The sequence below is a fragment of the Lycium barbarum genome, chromosome 11 (assembly GCF_019175385.1).
Source record: "Lycium barbarum isolate Lr01 chromosome 11, ASM1917538v2, whole genome shotgun sequence".
Lineage (NCBI taxonomy): Eukaryota > Viridiplantae > Streptophyta > Magnoliopsida > Solanales > Solanaceae > Lycium > Lycium barbarum.
The window spans coordinates 27,740,794-27,754,993 of NC_083347.1; positions in this window are offsets into that span (position 1 = coordinate 27,740,794).

Sequence of the window (14,200 nt, forward strand, 5' to 3'; positions counted from 1 at the left end):
CACTAATATGTTTGTTTTGTCAGGTATGATTTTATGACGACAAACGCTGCTGAGTCGGTGAACTCAATGTTCAATGTTGAAAGAGAATTTCCCATTACTGCTCTATTTGATTCCATAAACAGGAGGTTTACTGAGAAATTTCATGAGAGGCGTATGGAGTTCATCGACTCACCAACCATCTTTGTTCCCTTAATGGAAAAAAAATATCAAAATTTGTCAACTTGGGTAATAAGTTATTGACCCATCAAATTGCCAACTACAAGTTCAGCGTCATCGACCACGGTTCAGTTGCAACAGTCGATCTGCAAAGAATATCTTGTACTTGTAGAGTTTTTGACCTGGACAAAATACCTTGCCCACCTGCTATGGCAGCGCTTCGAGTCCAATATGGTGAAGACTTTGGAAGGCGGATTTATGACTACTCATCTCCATATTACAGGGTGGAGAATTACATAATTGCATACTGTGAGGAAATGAATCCCGTGCCTTCTAAAGAATCTTGGGAAATTCCTATGGAGATTTTAGAGAGAGAAATACCTCCTGCACATGTTGATCCGAGCAAACCGGAAAGAAGACGGACAAAGAGGAGGTGTGGAATCACTTTCAACGAGGAAAAACAAATGCTCTATATGCAAAACAGCTGGCCATAAAAAAACTACAGGCCCAAACCGAATTGTTCCCTAGTTGTTAAATTTGCAATGTCTTGTAATAATAATTACTATTGTTTGTGTTTGTGAAATTGGACTTTATGACATTTTTATGTTGTTTCTGTTAGTAAAATTGGTTTAAATGATATGTTGATCTTGCTCAAATCACCAATGTATGTTCTGTGGTTTTGCAATTTCTGAACAGTTTTCATTAAGTAAAAATTCTGTTGCAACAGCTGTGTAACTTGTTGGGATTTTGCCAACCAGATTATGTACTTGTTGCAGCAACTAACTTAACTTGGTTTTCCAACAAGCGACATGACTTGTTACTGTAAGTTCCTATAGCGTTTTTAGTTTTTAGAACAAATAGAATGAGTTATTGCAGAAAGTCCTTAACTTGTTTCATCCAACAAATGGAATGAGTTGTTTCATCCAACAAGTGATATGACTTGTTCAACAGCTATGCTACCTGCTGCAACAGATTATGTACTTGTTGCAACAGGTTAAACAGCTGCTGCAACAGATTATGTACTTGTTGCAACAGGTTATGCAACTGCTGCAACAGATTATGCAATTGTTGCAGTAGATTATGCAATTGCTGCAGCAGATTATGTAATTGCTGCAACAGATCATGAAATTGCAGCAACAACTAGGATATAAGTCACATATGTTTAGTTATTAACAGAGGGAACCAATGATATTAAGTGTTAAACAAAGGGATTCAATGATATTTAGTGATCAATATATTTATCTACCAACATCCTTAATGGATTAGACGGTAATTTCATTGATTTGATGGTAAATTCTAAGTGTATACTTCCCAAATCGAGCGATCGTTGGTGTAATTTGATGAGAACTACTTGATTCACCCATATTTAGGTGTAAACAATGTAAACCAATGATATTTATTGTTTACTAAATGTTCCTAACCAATTTGATGGTATTCTGAATCAGGACATATGATCAACTAAGCGTATACTTCCCAAATCGAGCGATCGTTGGTGTAATTTGATGAGAACTACTTGATTCGCCCATATTTAGGTGTAAACAACGAAAATACAATGATATTTATTGTTTATTAAATGTTCCTAACCAATTTGATGGTATTCTGAGTCAGGACATATGATCAACTTAGCGTATACTTCCCAAATCGAGCGATCGTTGGTGTAATTTGATGAGAACTACTTGATTCACCCATATTTAGGTGTAAACAATGAAAACCAGTGATACTTATTATTTACTAAATATGAAGGTTTTAAACAGGTTACTTATCCGTTACAACAGATAATGCACTTGTTGCAACATATTGGTAACTTGTTGCAACAACTAATCCATCTGTTGCAACAGATTACAAACTTGTTGCAACAGACAGGTTAGTTTTTGCAATTTCTTCAACAATTGAAAGATTTGTTGCAACAACTGACTCATCTGTTGCAACATATCACAAACTTCTTGCAACAGATTATCAACTTGTTGCAACTTCTAAAACAGCAGTTACATTTATCGCAATAACTGACCCATATGTTGCAACAACTGAACCATCTGTTGCAACAAATTTACATCTTGTTGCAACAACTGACGCATCTGTTGCAACAGATCACAAACTTGTTGCAACAGATTATCAACTTGTTGCAACTTCTTCAACATCAGTTAGATTTGTCGCAACAACTGACCCATATGTTGCAATAACTGAACCATCTGTTGCAACAAATTTACATCTTGTTGCAACAACTGACGCATTTGTTGCAACAGATCACAAACTTGTTGCAACAGATTATCAACTTGTTGCAACTTCTTCAACATCAGTTAGATTTGTCACAATAACTACCTATATGTTGCAACAACTGAACCATCTGTTGCAACAAATTACAAACTTGTTGCAATAACTTACTCATCCGTTGCAACAGATTACAAACTTGTTGCAACACATGGGTTAGTCGTTGCAATTTCTTCAACATCAGTTAGATTTGTCACAACAACTGACCCATATGTTGCAACAACTGAATCATCTGTTGCAACAAATTACAAACTTGTTGCAACAACTTACTCATCCATTGCAACAGATTACAAACTTGTTACAACACATGGGTTAGTCGTTGCAACTTCTTCAACATCAGTTAGATTTGTCGCAACAACTGACCTATATGTTGCAACAACTGAACCATATGTTGCAACAAATTACAAACTTGTTGCAAAAACTTACTCATCCGTTGCAACATATTAAAAATTTGTTGCAACAGATGGGTCAGTTGTTGCAACTTCTTCAACAGCTGTTAGATTTTGTGACTTGTTTAAAACTACTGAAACGACTGAACATAATGTATTGAACACAACTTAAATAATGAACACCTAATATATACTTAACAAAATGTCTTAGAAAAGTACTGAACACCTAATATATACTTAAATTACATAATGTCATAAAAAAACTCCTAATATATACTTAAATTGTTCAACAGGCCACATTTTGGCTCCAAAAAATGCAAAATCAATGAACTGTTTATCAACCCATCTTAGGGCTCCAACACCTTTTCAATGACACCTAATGCCCATCTCCATTGCATCCTCCCTACAGAGTTGTCGATGATTAGACTTTCGGGTTTTGTCACAGTTGTGCTGGTAAGCAAAGCCTCCATAAAAGCAATTGACCACGAACCACATGCCTTACTAGTGACATTGCGGGGGAGATTCTGTAGCCTACTGAATTCTCATGATTCATTGAGTAACTTTTCAGGTAAATGTGCGAACATTCCACTCTGTTGCAATAACTTGGGCCACAATTCCATTACCGGCTCCATGAAACAAAATAAATTAGATTCTTCATAGACAGGAACGTTGTGTTATACCCTATTTTAACCGAGGTCAAAATAGTTTACAACATCCGGGTAATTCCGGGGTTATTTAAAGTTAGGAGTCGCCACCTAATTATTTACGGTAAATTAGGGCACCTAAAGTTTATTAAAGTAGTTATCTAAAGTTGATTTTATTTTAAAGTCTACGAAACCAAAAGATTCTAGGTACGGGTTCAACTAATCTAGAGGGAAGTTATTAGGCGTCCTCTAAATTTTATTAATAATGGTTAACCGGCCGAACTTAGGTGAATTAATTAGGGCTTAAAAATGTAGGTATAATATTTAAAATATTTAAGAAGATATCTTGTAAGTGTTGCTAAGGTTATAATAGAAATATAAACATGCTATTTAAAATAGGACTTGTAGGAAAATAATGATTTGTATAAAAACGTTTAGTTGCAAATAAACTGAGAAAACACTGGATGTATAACATTTTGCAAATACTGGAGAAAATGAATTATGCCGACTAACAAATTAAAAGAGTTATTGTAAGTTTAATATTAATAAAATTTTAAAGGCTTTATAGAAAGACTATTAGTTCAATATAGATTATGTAAAGGTTGTTTTAACAAATACATGTTTCAAGTGTTAAAAAAGAGCTAAAGTGAAGAAGTTATCCACAGAATTAGTTTGCCTTTTTATTTCTCAAATGAGTTAACGTTTGTGTAAAAATTTATAACGTTTTAAATTTTTAAGATAGTAAGAGTGAATCTTGATTCTTTTAACTCAAAATATGTAATCATGATATTTTGAAAATCAATTATTTCAATAAAATAAATGTTATAGATTCTATAAATAGTTTTAACATAAATAGAAGAGAATGTAATTTGTGGAATTAATTATTAATTCCCTTAGATTAACTACCCATCATTCTAAACTAACCACCCTAATTCCTTATAATTCATTTAAGCTAAGAAAAACAAACAAAGTAAGGGGTTAGTCAAATAATACAGATTAAATGCACGAAACATATAAAGTAGAGGAGCTAATAAGTAAATGGGCTCAGCCCATTTTAAGATTGCTACGATCATGCTACTGTTGGGCTTTAGGCCATTATTCCGAAATTAATGAATCGGCCCATTTAGGCCGACTATCGCGGATCTGCTGCTGATGTATGGGTTTTGGCTCAGAAAATTTTGTTTCGCTGCGGATGGGTTGAATGAGGGATGACTCGAGAAGATTATTTCGTTAGGCTTTAGCCCAACACCGAATGCGGAAGATGACGAGTCCCGAATTGGGACTCCATTTTTTCGATGTGTACTTGTAAAAAAAAAAGATAAGAATTAGAAATCACTTCTATGTCTAATAGCATGTAAAAGGCTGATGAATCTATTAGCATGCAAGATGGTGCAAAGACAAAAGCAGTCTGAGAAAGGGAATATGGGAAGAGAAAAATGTTTACATAGTCATATCCAGCATACACATCAAACTTGATCATTTTTTACGGACATAGGCACAAAAGACCTGAACTAGTCTAACTATATATGGTTCTTGCAACAAATCAAGGACATGATGAAGTAGCAGATGGTTCTACATTGAAGCATAGTATTTATCATCAATAATCCTGTCAAAACAAGTTACAGCCCAAGTCTTTTAAAGGAAAAATGCTGGTTTTGTTAATTCCCTCGGTTTAACAGATTCAACAAAGAGCAGGTTATCTTATGCCTTCAAACTAAACACACAGTCATTCTACTGATTCATGCTGGCTTGAATAAACCATATTTGACTATATTTAACCAAGCTAAGCAACATTTAAACATGAACAACCTGAACAGTCGTGGATAAGTGACTACACATGCTCGACCAAACTATCTGTCACACTAAACAGGGAGAAATCTGAACAGACTCGCGGACTAGCTAAATTAGGCATGGGTAGGTTTAGGCTAAACCGAATAGTACCAAGAAAATGAATTGATTTGAACACATAACAATAATGCTCAGATTAAGCCAGAAAACACAACAAGACTAGTCTAATAATTAAGCTAAGACAATAAACTAAACATGTTAAGTGGCAGGTTGCTATTAACCATTCTAGCAACCGAGCTAACATTGAGATAATACATGATTAAATACAATTAATCTGATTTAAAATATACTAATCTAATAAACTAGCATGCCAAACTAAACAACATCTGCCAAATAAACTAAACTAATCATACAAACACAGAGCAGAAATTAAATACAGAAAATAAATGAAGAAAGGAAAGTTTAATCTAAAACATCAACAAAACGTAACATATGCTGGAACAAGGTCATACAACAATAACAAACATAAAAATGTGCTAGTGTCTAAACCAATCCAATCAGTAACATTAAGCACGGATTTGAGTGAAATGGTAGCAACAAGACATCACAACATGATTTTCTATACTAACGAAATTCTAACGGAACAGTAAGTTAAAATGTGTCGGATTTTACCTGTTCGTGGTGCAGTGAAATGGGACGTCGAGGTCTCGGATTTATGCTCGAACTCGAACGAACCCGAACCCGATTAAAGTAACTAAAGTTTCAAACTGAGGAGTCAAATAGAGTAATACGTTGTCTGTTCTTTTTTAGAGTGAGGCAATCTTGATGATAATTTTCGTTTCTCCTTTTTTTTTTCCGGCTGAATGTTTAAGGCGTTTTTATAGTCTAGAAGTTCTAGGGTTTCAGTTTTGTGTGGGATATTGAAATTTAAAAGTTTGAAATCTCCTCAAACTTGTTTGAAATTCGAACGTTTGAGGAGCTTTTGGACGAACCCGTCCTGCTCACGTGATTTGGTCAGATTCATACTCAAAGTGGTGAGATTTTGTTTGAGGACGCGTCTGCTTTGCTATAGTTTTGATATGTGGGGAAACTTGCACGAAAATGGTGTTGTTGGCATCTGCCATGGCTGAATGCAAGTGAACCTTTGTTCAAAAAGGGATAAAAGAGAGAGGAAAGAGAGCACTGCACGAAAATGGGGTAGACAAGGTTGTTTAAGACTAAAGATGGTCAAGGTTTTGCTAAAATGAGGATGAGAGAGAGAGATGAAGGGGGTGCGGTGGCGTGAGGGTAGAAACCCTAGTGGAGAGGTGAGAGAATGCCCCTTTAAGGCTGTTTGGCTGAAGGTTGAAGTTCTTTTGTATTTTGTTGAACTAGGCCGGGTCGGGTAATTATTAAGATATGGGCTGGACGGGGTGGAGGAATTAACAAGTAGTTTTTAGGTGGGTAGTGGGTATTGATTGGGCTAGACTGGGCTCAGTTGGTCTGAAAATAAACATGTGGGCTTATTATTTGGGATCAAATGTTGTTTGTTGTTTGGGCCATTAATTGGCTGAAGTATTGGTTATCCCTCCTTCATTTTAATTATTCTTGGGCTTTTAACTTAAATAGCTAGTACAATATATATTATGTGAAGACAAATAATAGTTAGTACGTAGAAAGTAAAGGATTTAATAAAGTAAAATTTATTTAACGAGTACAAATCCTAAAATGAAACGCTGACGAACCATTTAAAATTTGTGATAAAGTAATAATAGTAATGTTGATAGTAGAATAGTGAAAATGAAAGTAGCGAAAATAAAGTATTTAGCTTGTTAATAAATTTAGAAGCCCGAGTAAATAAATTGGAATAAAGGAGGGACAAAATTGGGTGTCAACACGTTGCAGTCATACACATTTACCACTCCCTCTTCAATCATGAACTCGAGAGTGACAAAATGTGTGGCACTAATATTCATCACTGTTAAAACCCTCTTTGCACCAGCCCACGAGCGGCCTCCTGGGTAGGGTCTGACACCCCTACAATAATCGATCATATCATCATCCCACTTGAATTCAGCAAGGCTGACCTTCAGAGACACGACATTTGGAACTGTACTCTCTTTTGTCAATTCTGCGTACCTCTTGGACATGTTATTGTAAAAGTTGAGGTCCAGGATTATGTCAATGGAATCATAGTACTCGGGGAAATTGATTTGCCTCATACGCATTAGAAGCAGGACTTCATCTACATACTAAAGTAAAAGTAGTAAAACAGTTATTTACTTGGTCCAACAGATTCAACAGATTATCTACTTGTTGCAACAGTTAGTTAACTTGGTGCAGCAAATTCAACAAAATAAAGGAACTGTTGCAACAGATTATCTACTTGTTGCAACAACATACTGAATTAGACAGATATATACAAGTATTGGAACTTACCCAATCCTCCCACCAAATTTCCATGCTTGTCAGAGCCTTGTAGTCTGCTACTCTAAATTCATGCATTGAGTACATGGTTCTCCAAATCTTTTTGGACTTGATTGCAGTCTCAACCTTTTTCTTTCTTTGGGCATGTACAGGCTTGAAAATGTCCACCTTCTTTAGCACTTTTGGCCCAACATCAAGAAGAGGAGTCTCAATTGACTTACTAGGAGTAGCAACAGATCTTCTTGATCTAACTGATGCAAGTACCTTAGCAATTGCTTTGCCCCTCCTCCGAGCATGAACAGGAGTATAAGGTGAGGAAAGATTCTTTGATGGTTTGATACCCCTCTTGGATATCAACCTCTGCATAGAAGTGTTTGTGGCTTCTTGGGTCTGCACCAATTCCTCCACCTTTCTAATCAAATTATTCATTTTGTCCTTGCAAGTGGTGCACTCACAAGCACATGAGGGCACCTTAGATGTACCGGCACCAACATCAAAAAATATTCTACCACTCAATCCACCACTACTAAAATTACCACCAAATCCGAAAAAATCACTCAATCCAGGAACTGGAGTAAATCCACCAATATTAGCATCATCATCTCTTAATTTTTCCCCAGCAATACTTGTTGGGACATCATCACCACCTCCACCAACAACAACATCAACAGGCTGAACAACACCACCAACAACATCAGCACCACCAACAGCATCACCAGCAACATTACCACCAGCACCAACGACAACATGACCACCACCACCAGCTGCAACATCATCAACCCTAGTGATGGTTGTCACTCCAGCCAATTCTCCTTTGAACCTGTCAATCAGTCTGTCAGACACAGATTCTATGGGCACAAAGGTGACAAGGCATGGTATCTCCAACTCTCTTATTGTTGGGACAAGCTATGGGTTTACAACCTACAACAAAAAAGTAGATATATCATAATGGTGCTAAATCATAAAAAGCAAAACCTATTTAAAACAAGTTAACAGATTGTCGCAAAAGGTTACACATCTGTTGGGCAATGTCTAACAGATAGGTAACTTGTTGCAGCAGGTATCTCATTTGTTGGAAAATTTCCAACAGATGGGTAACTTGTTACAGCAGGTTGCTCATCTGTTGGATATTGTATAACAGATTAGTAATTTGTTGCAACATATTATTGTACTTGTTGTAAAAACTTACTGTAACAGATTCAGAAGTTATCAAATTAGTAAATAAAGTGATATGTTGCAACAGCTGTGGTACTTGTTGGAAATTATCCAACAGATTGTCAACTTGTTGCAGCAGGTTTATCATCTGTTGGACATTTTCCTACAGATGGGTAACTTGTTTCAACAGGTTACTCATTTGTTGTAAAAAACTAGTTGCATGTTATAACAGATTCATCTGTTGGGTAACTTGCTACAATAGGTTAATTATCTGTTGGACATTGTCCAACAGATGCATAACTTGTTGCAACAGATGAATGTGTTGTTGCAGCAGATTATAAAAGTTGTTGCAACACCTAGTCATCTGTTGTGTTCTAATGCTTACAACTTCCTTAGGGGGGTTGAAAAAGTCAACACTCAATTTTGTGTTGTTCCTGGCAGTGAGCCATCTAAGAATTCTTGGATAGGTAAGTTCTTTGGAGTATTCCTTGACTTGATGCCTGAGGTGAGGAATGACTTCAAATGCCCAAGCCTAGAAAAAAAAAGATGCCATCAAAAATCAAAATAGTGATTGAAATTAAAAAACAAAAAAAAGGTAAAACATTAAAGAAAATTTACCATGAAAGCCCAAGGGAATCCATATAGGTTTTGTGTCTTCCCCGTTGGCTTCAAATCCTTCATCAAATATTCAACAGTCAAGCTAAAGCTTTGAAAACCCCAGGCATAGTTGTTGAAGGCATCATAGTCCTCAGCAAGTTTAATCAATCCAAGCGGTATGTTGTAGTTTACGTCTCTTGCCCAAAGAACACTATGCACAAACCAAACTAAGCACATTGCCTCCTTGTGCTTTTTTGAGAAAGTTTTGGACTCCAAGTCTTGCAATAATTTCTTTTGAGTGTAGCTCTTTCCCACTAAGATTACCAAAGAGACATCATTCTTAGATTTGGAACCCTTTGCTTTCTTGTCTGCCTTGGGTGTCCGGGCTGGGTTAGTTAATACAACAATAGGAAGAGGCTCATAAGGATAACATCTCAATCCGGTAACTATGACAAACTCCTTCATGCCAAAGCAAATCGGCATGCCACAGTAATTGACCCAAATCTCATCCTTTCTATCACAAATAATCTTACGCTTCAAAAGCTCAGAAACCATTGTCATTTGAAATCGGGCACTGGTATCTTCAGGAAAATCTAAATAGAGCCCAAAGCAGCTAGCCCTAAAGAAATTCTCCAACCCCTGCTGCCGGAGAATGCCCCTGAAGGTGTCAAAAACCTTGCCCATGGTTGATCTAACCACAAAATCACCAGACAAATCCTTATTTCCATTCAGCGACATCGTCACGCTGTACTTTTCACTGCTGAAACTCTTGATGACCTCCTCAATCGAAGGTCTATTGGGATCTGTGGCAATACTAGAAGACTCAACAAGATTGGTATCCACATTATGTTTCCTTTTTCTTCTTAACTCAGCCAAGATCTGATCTGTTGATTCTTCTTCTTCTTTATTACCATTTTCAGTTTCTGCATCTTCTTCACCTCCTTCATCCCTTTCAGCTCCTTCATCCCCTTCATCTCCTTCTTCTTCACTTACTTCTTCTTCATCTCCTTCAGCATTTTCTTCATTTTCTTCATCTCCTTCAGCAGATTTTTCATCATCTTTTTCACTTTCCTCTCTAGTTTCTTCACTTTGTTCATTTTTATCACTTTCTTCTTCATGCCCTGATACAATAACGGATACGCGGAAGCAATAAAATGACAAGGAAAGTAAAGGATAGATAGATTGACACAAGAAAATGGAATTAAAAGCAACCTAAAGGTGTATCAAACCTAAAGACCTCAATTAATTAACATAAACAAGCACCAACCTCTTAGGATGACCTCAAGGGAATTGAATTCCCAAGAAACCAATCCTCTCACAATCAAAGATTCAACAAGAGTCATCCATGGCCTCTCTCACAAGTTTCTCTCTCTAGAGACAACTCTCAAAATCACTCATCTTTTCATCAATTCATCCAAATGTCAAAAGTCCCCTAATGAAATGAAAGACTAGCTATTTATACTAACTAACTAATAGAAGACACTACATTATTACAATTATACCCTTAATGAAGTAAGGGCCTTGTTTGGCTAGTCTTGTGGAGATGGAAATCTTGAATTGGCTAGCCTCCCTTGCTCGCTGGCCACTTTAATATTCTTCCATCTCCCATCCGTCCTCTCCATGCTATCATCCAAACTTTGGCTCCACGAGACGGCCCTTTAAGTGTCCTTGAGGCAACTCGGCTTGTATCATGCCCAACAGAGGTTTTGTGGGTTTCCTCTCTTTTTGAAGCCCCAGTTTCACTAACTCTTTCCTCATTTGTTGATTGACAAATAGCAGTCACAAGTTTATCTAATGGTGTTTGCACCTTAGCTCTTTTACTACTTTCTCCCTCAGTTGGTTTCTCTCCTTTTCTTTTAACTGGAGCCATTTTATCTACACACAGGAGATAGAAAAACAGTTTTAATTGGTTAGTGCAACATTCAAAGTAAAAAGGGAAAAAGAATATGTTGCAACAAGTAATCAGTTGTTGCAACAGATTAATAATATGTTGCAACAAAATACGAAGCTGTTGCAACAACTTATTACTTGTTGCAGCAGAATCTTAATCTGTTGGAAATAGAAAAACAGTTGCAACAGCTTAGCAACTGTTTTGGTTTTTTACAATAGTTTGTTAATATTCTACAACAACTGCTTCAGTTGCTGCAAAAACCTCAACAATTGTTTTGATTTTATCCAGCAGCTGTTGGATAAAATCAAAACTTTTCCTAAACCATAACATGACAGCAACAACAACAGCAAAAACATCTAAACTTAACTACAAAACATCTATATTTCACTACAAACACACAACCATCACAAATCTCACTCACAACTTAAACAAAATACACCAAATAGGATTTTTTTTAACCATGCAACCTCAGCAGATGTTTGCAACTCTCAAACAAGTGCTGAATTTGCTGCAACAGCAACAACAACAGCAAAAACATCTAAATTTAACTACAAAACATCTATATTTCACTACAAACACACAACCATCACAAATCTCACACACAACTTAAACAAAATACACCAAACCATGCAACCTCAGCAGATGTTTGCAACTGTCAAACAAGTGCTGAATTTGCTGCAACAGATAACCTCAGTTGTTGGAAAACATCAATAAAATTGCAAGCCTTTTTTTTTCGAAACAACAAGGAGAAGAAGAACAAAAACAGCACCAAAAACCATAATTTCACAACCACAACCACTATTTACAAACTCACAAACCCCAACAAGTGCAACAAATACACGAAACTACAACAAAACAAACAACATTCAAGAAAAACCCATGCTCTTCTTCATCTTCTCTAACCAAAATCATCATTTTCACACTCTGATTTCAAAACCCTAACTTTTGAACCAAGTGAAAAAAAAAATTACCTGAGAATGAATAGACAAGCAACAACAGTGGAGAGAGAGAGAAATGAGCAGCAGCAACAGCAATGGAGAGAGAGGAACAAGCAACAACAATGGTGGTCACCGGTCGCCGGTTTTTTACAGCCGCAACGGAGAGAGAGAGAGACAGAGATGAACTGAAGAACTGCTTTTTTTTTTTTTGAAATAAAATGAAGTAGTTGGGGTCGTGAGGGAAGTGGGTTGGAAGGAGTTTTTGTATAATGTGTGTGGGTTGGAAGAAGTTTTTGTATAATGTGTATGGGCTTTTGTGTATTTTGTAAAAGATTATAAGTTTTAAAAATTATAATTCAGTCCCAATTTAAGTTAATCACATTTTTAAGACAAGTTTGACCTTGGCTGGTCAAACTTGTCACCATTTCTAATCATAAGACTTTTTTGTCACCATAAGTTAAATCTTCCGGGTAACTCTGCAAAAGAGATACACACAAGAGGAAGCAGAAGAGTCCACATACCTCAATAAAGATGTACCAGCTTGTAGCGAGGTGAAATCGACGAGGCGCGGCAAGATCCGAGCTCACATGAGCCATCAAATTTCTCAGGGAAAGAATGGATCGATTTCATCATTTACCAATCTACAACACTTGGACTCAAAGGGAAGCTACCAGCAAGCATCAGCAACGACACCACATAAGCCATTGGACTACAATTGGAAAGCAACTATTTCATTTGGAAAGTGGGGAAATACCTACCTAAGCTTAATTGCAATCTATGCAGACTTCACTTTACTCTTTTGTTTTGTTGTTTTTTAACTTTACTAGTGGGCACGGGCCCAATGTTGTATTTTATGTATTTTTTTCGTAAGTTTTTTCTATTATTACATTGAAACTTAAAATTCAGCACAAACTTTTATAAAATATTTCAATAGCCCTATAAGGCATTCAGAAATTCTATAAGTATTAAAATTGACTGGTGCTTTGTATAGTTAAAAAATTTGTTGAGCCAAAAATGTAAAAATGCTGGGAAATGTAAAATATATTATTTAGTGGAAGAAATGCTAATTGGTGTGTGTTAGCACGTATGATACTTGGATCCTCTCTTTTCTGAATCTTACTTAGCAGTTAGAATGTGAAACTTTTTAGTATTGTATAAAATATTTCTAATATTATCTTATCATTTATATCACAAGCACTTAACTAAAGATTAATAAACACACACATATATGATGATTATGTCCAATAAGATAGAATCATAGTACAGTGGATTTGTGAAGAGAAGTAATAGAAGTAATTTTTTAAATGTGAAATTGCGTGATCGGTTTTTTTTTTTTTTTTTTTGTCTTTAATGGTTTTCTAGGCTAGCATTTGGTCATATTAGATCAAATTTTGAAAATTTATCTTCAAATATTTGTTTGATCATGAAATTTGATCAGATTTTGAAAATTTATCTTCAAAATATTTTAAAGTTTCAAAGAATTGGTCAGATCAGTTTTTGGGAGAAATTTTACTTTCACTCACAAAACTTTAAACTTTTTCCAAGAAAACGCTCAAACACAACTTTAAGCTCCAAAAATCAAAACTTAAAAACCTCAAATTTTCAACTATTAAGTTTCAACTTCAATTATGGAACCACTACAAAAATTAATACTCCCTCTGTTTAAACTTGTAACGCATGTATTATATTTTGGAAGTTCCCTTTTTCTTCTTCTTCTTCTTTTTTTTTTTTTTTGGCAATTTTTAGCATTTGTCGAAATTTATAAAAATATGAATTTTATTAAACTATTTAAGATTTAAACTTTGACATGCTATCAGACAGACTGGCTAATCGTTGATATTTACAAATTCAGTGATCAACTCATGTGCTTTGGTAAGATACTAAGATGTCAGTAATATATTTAATTATGCAGGTAATCTAAAGGAAATTCATTGAAAGAAAAAACCAATTACAAAACTAAAGATTGTC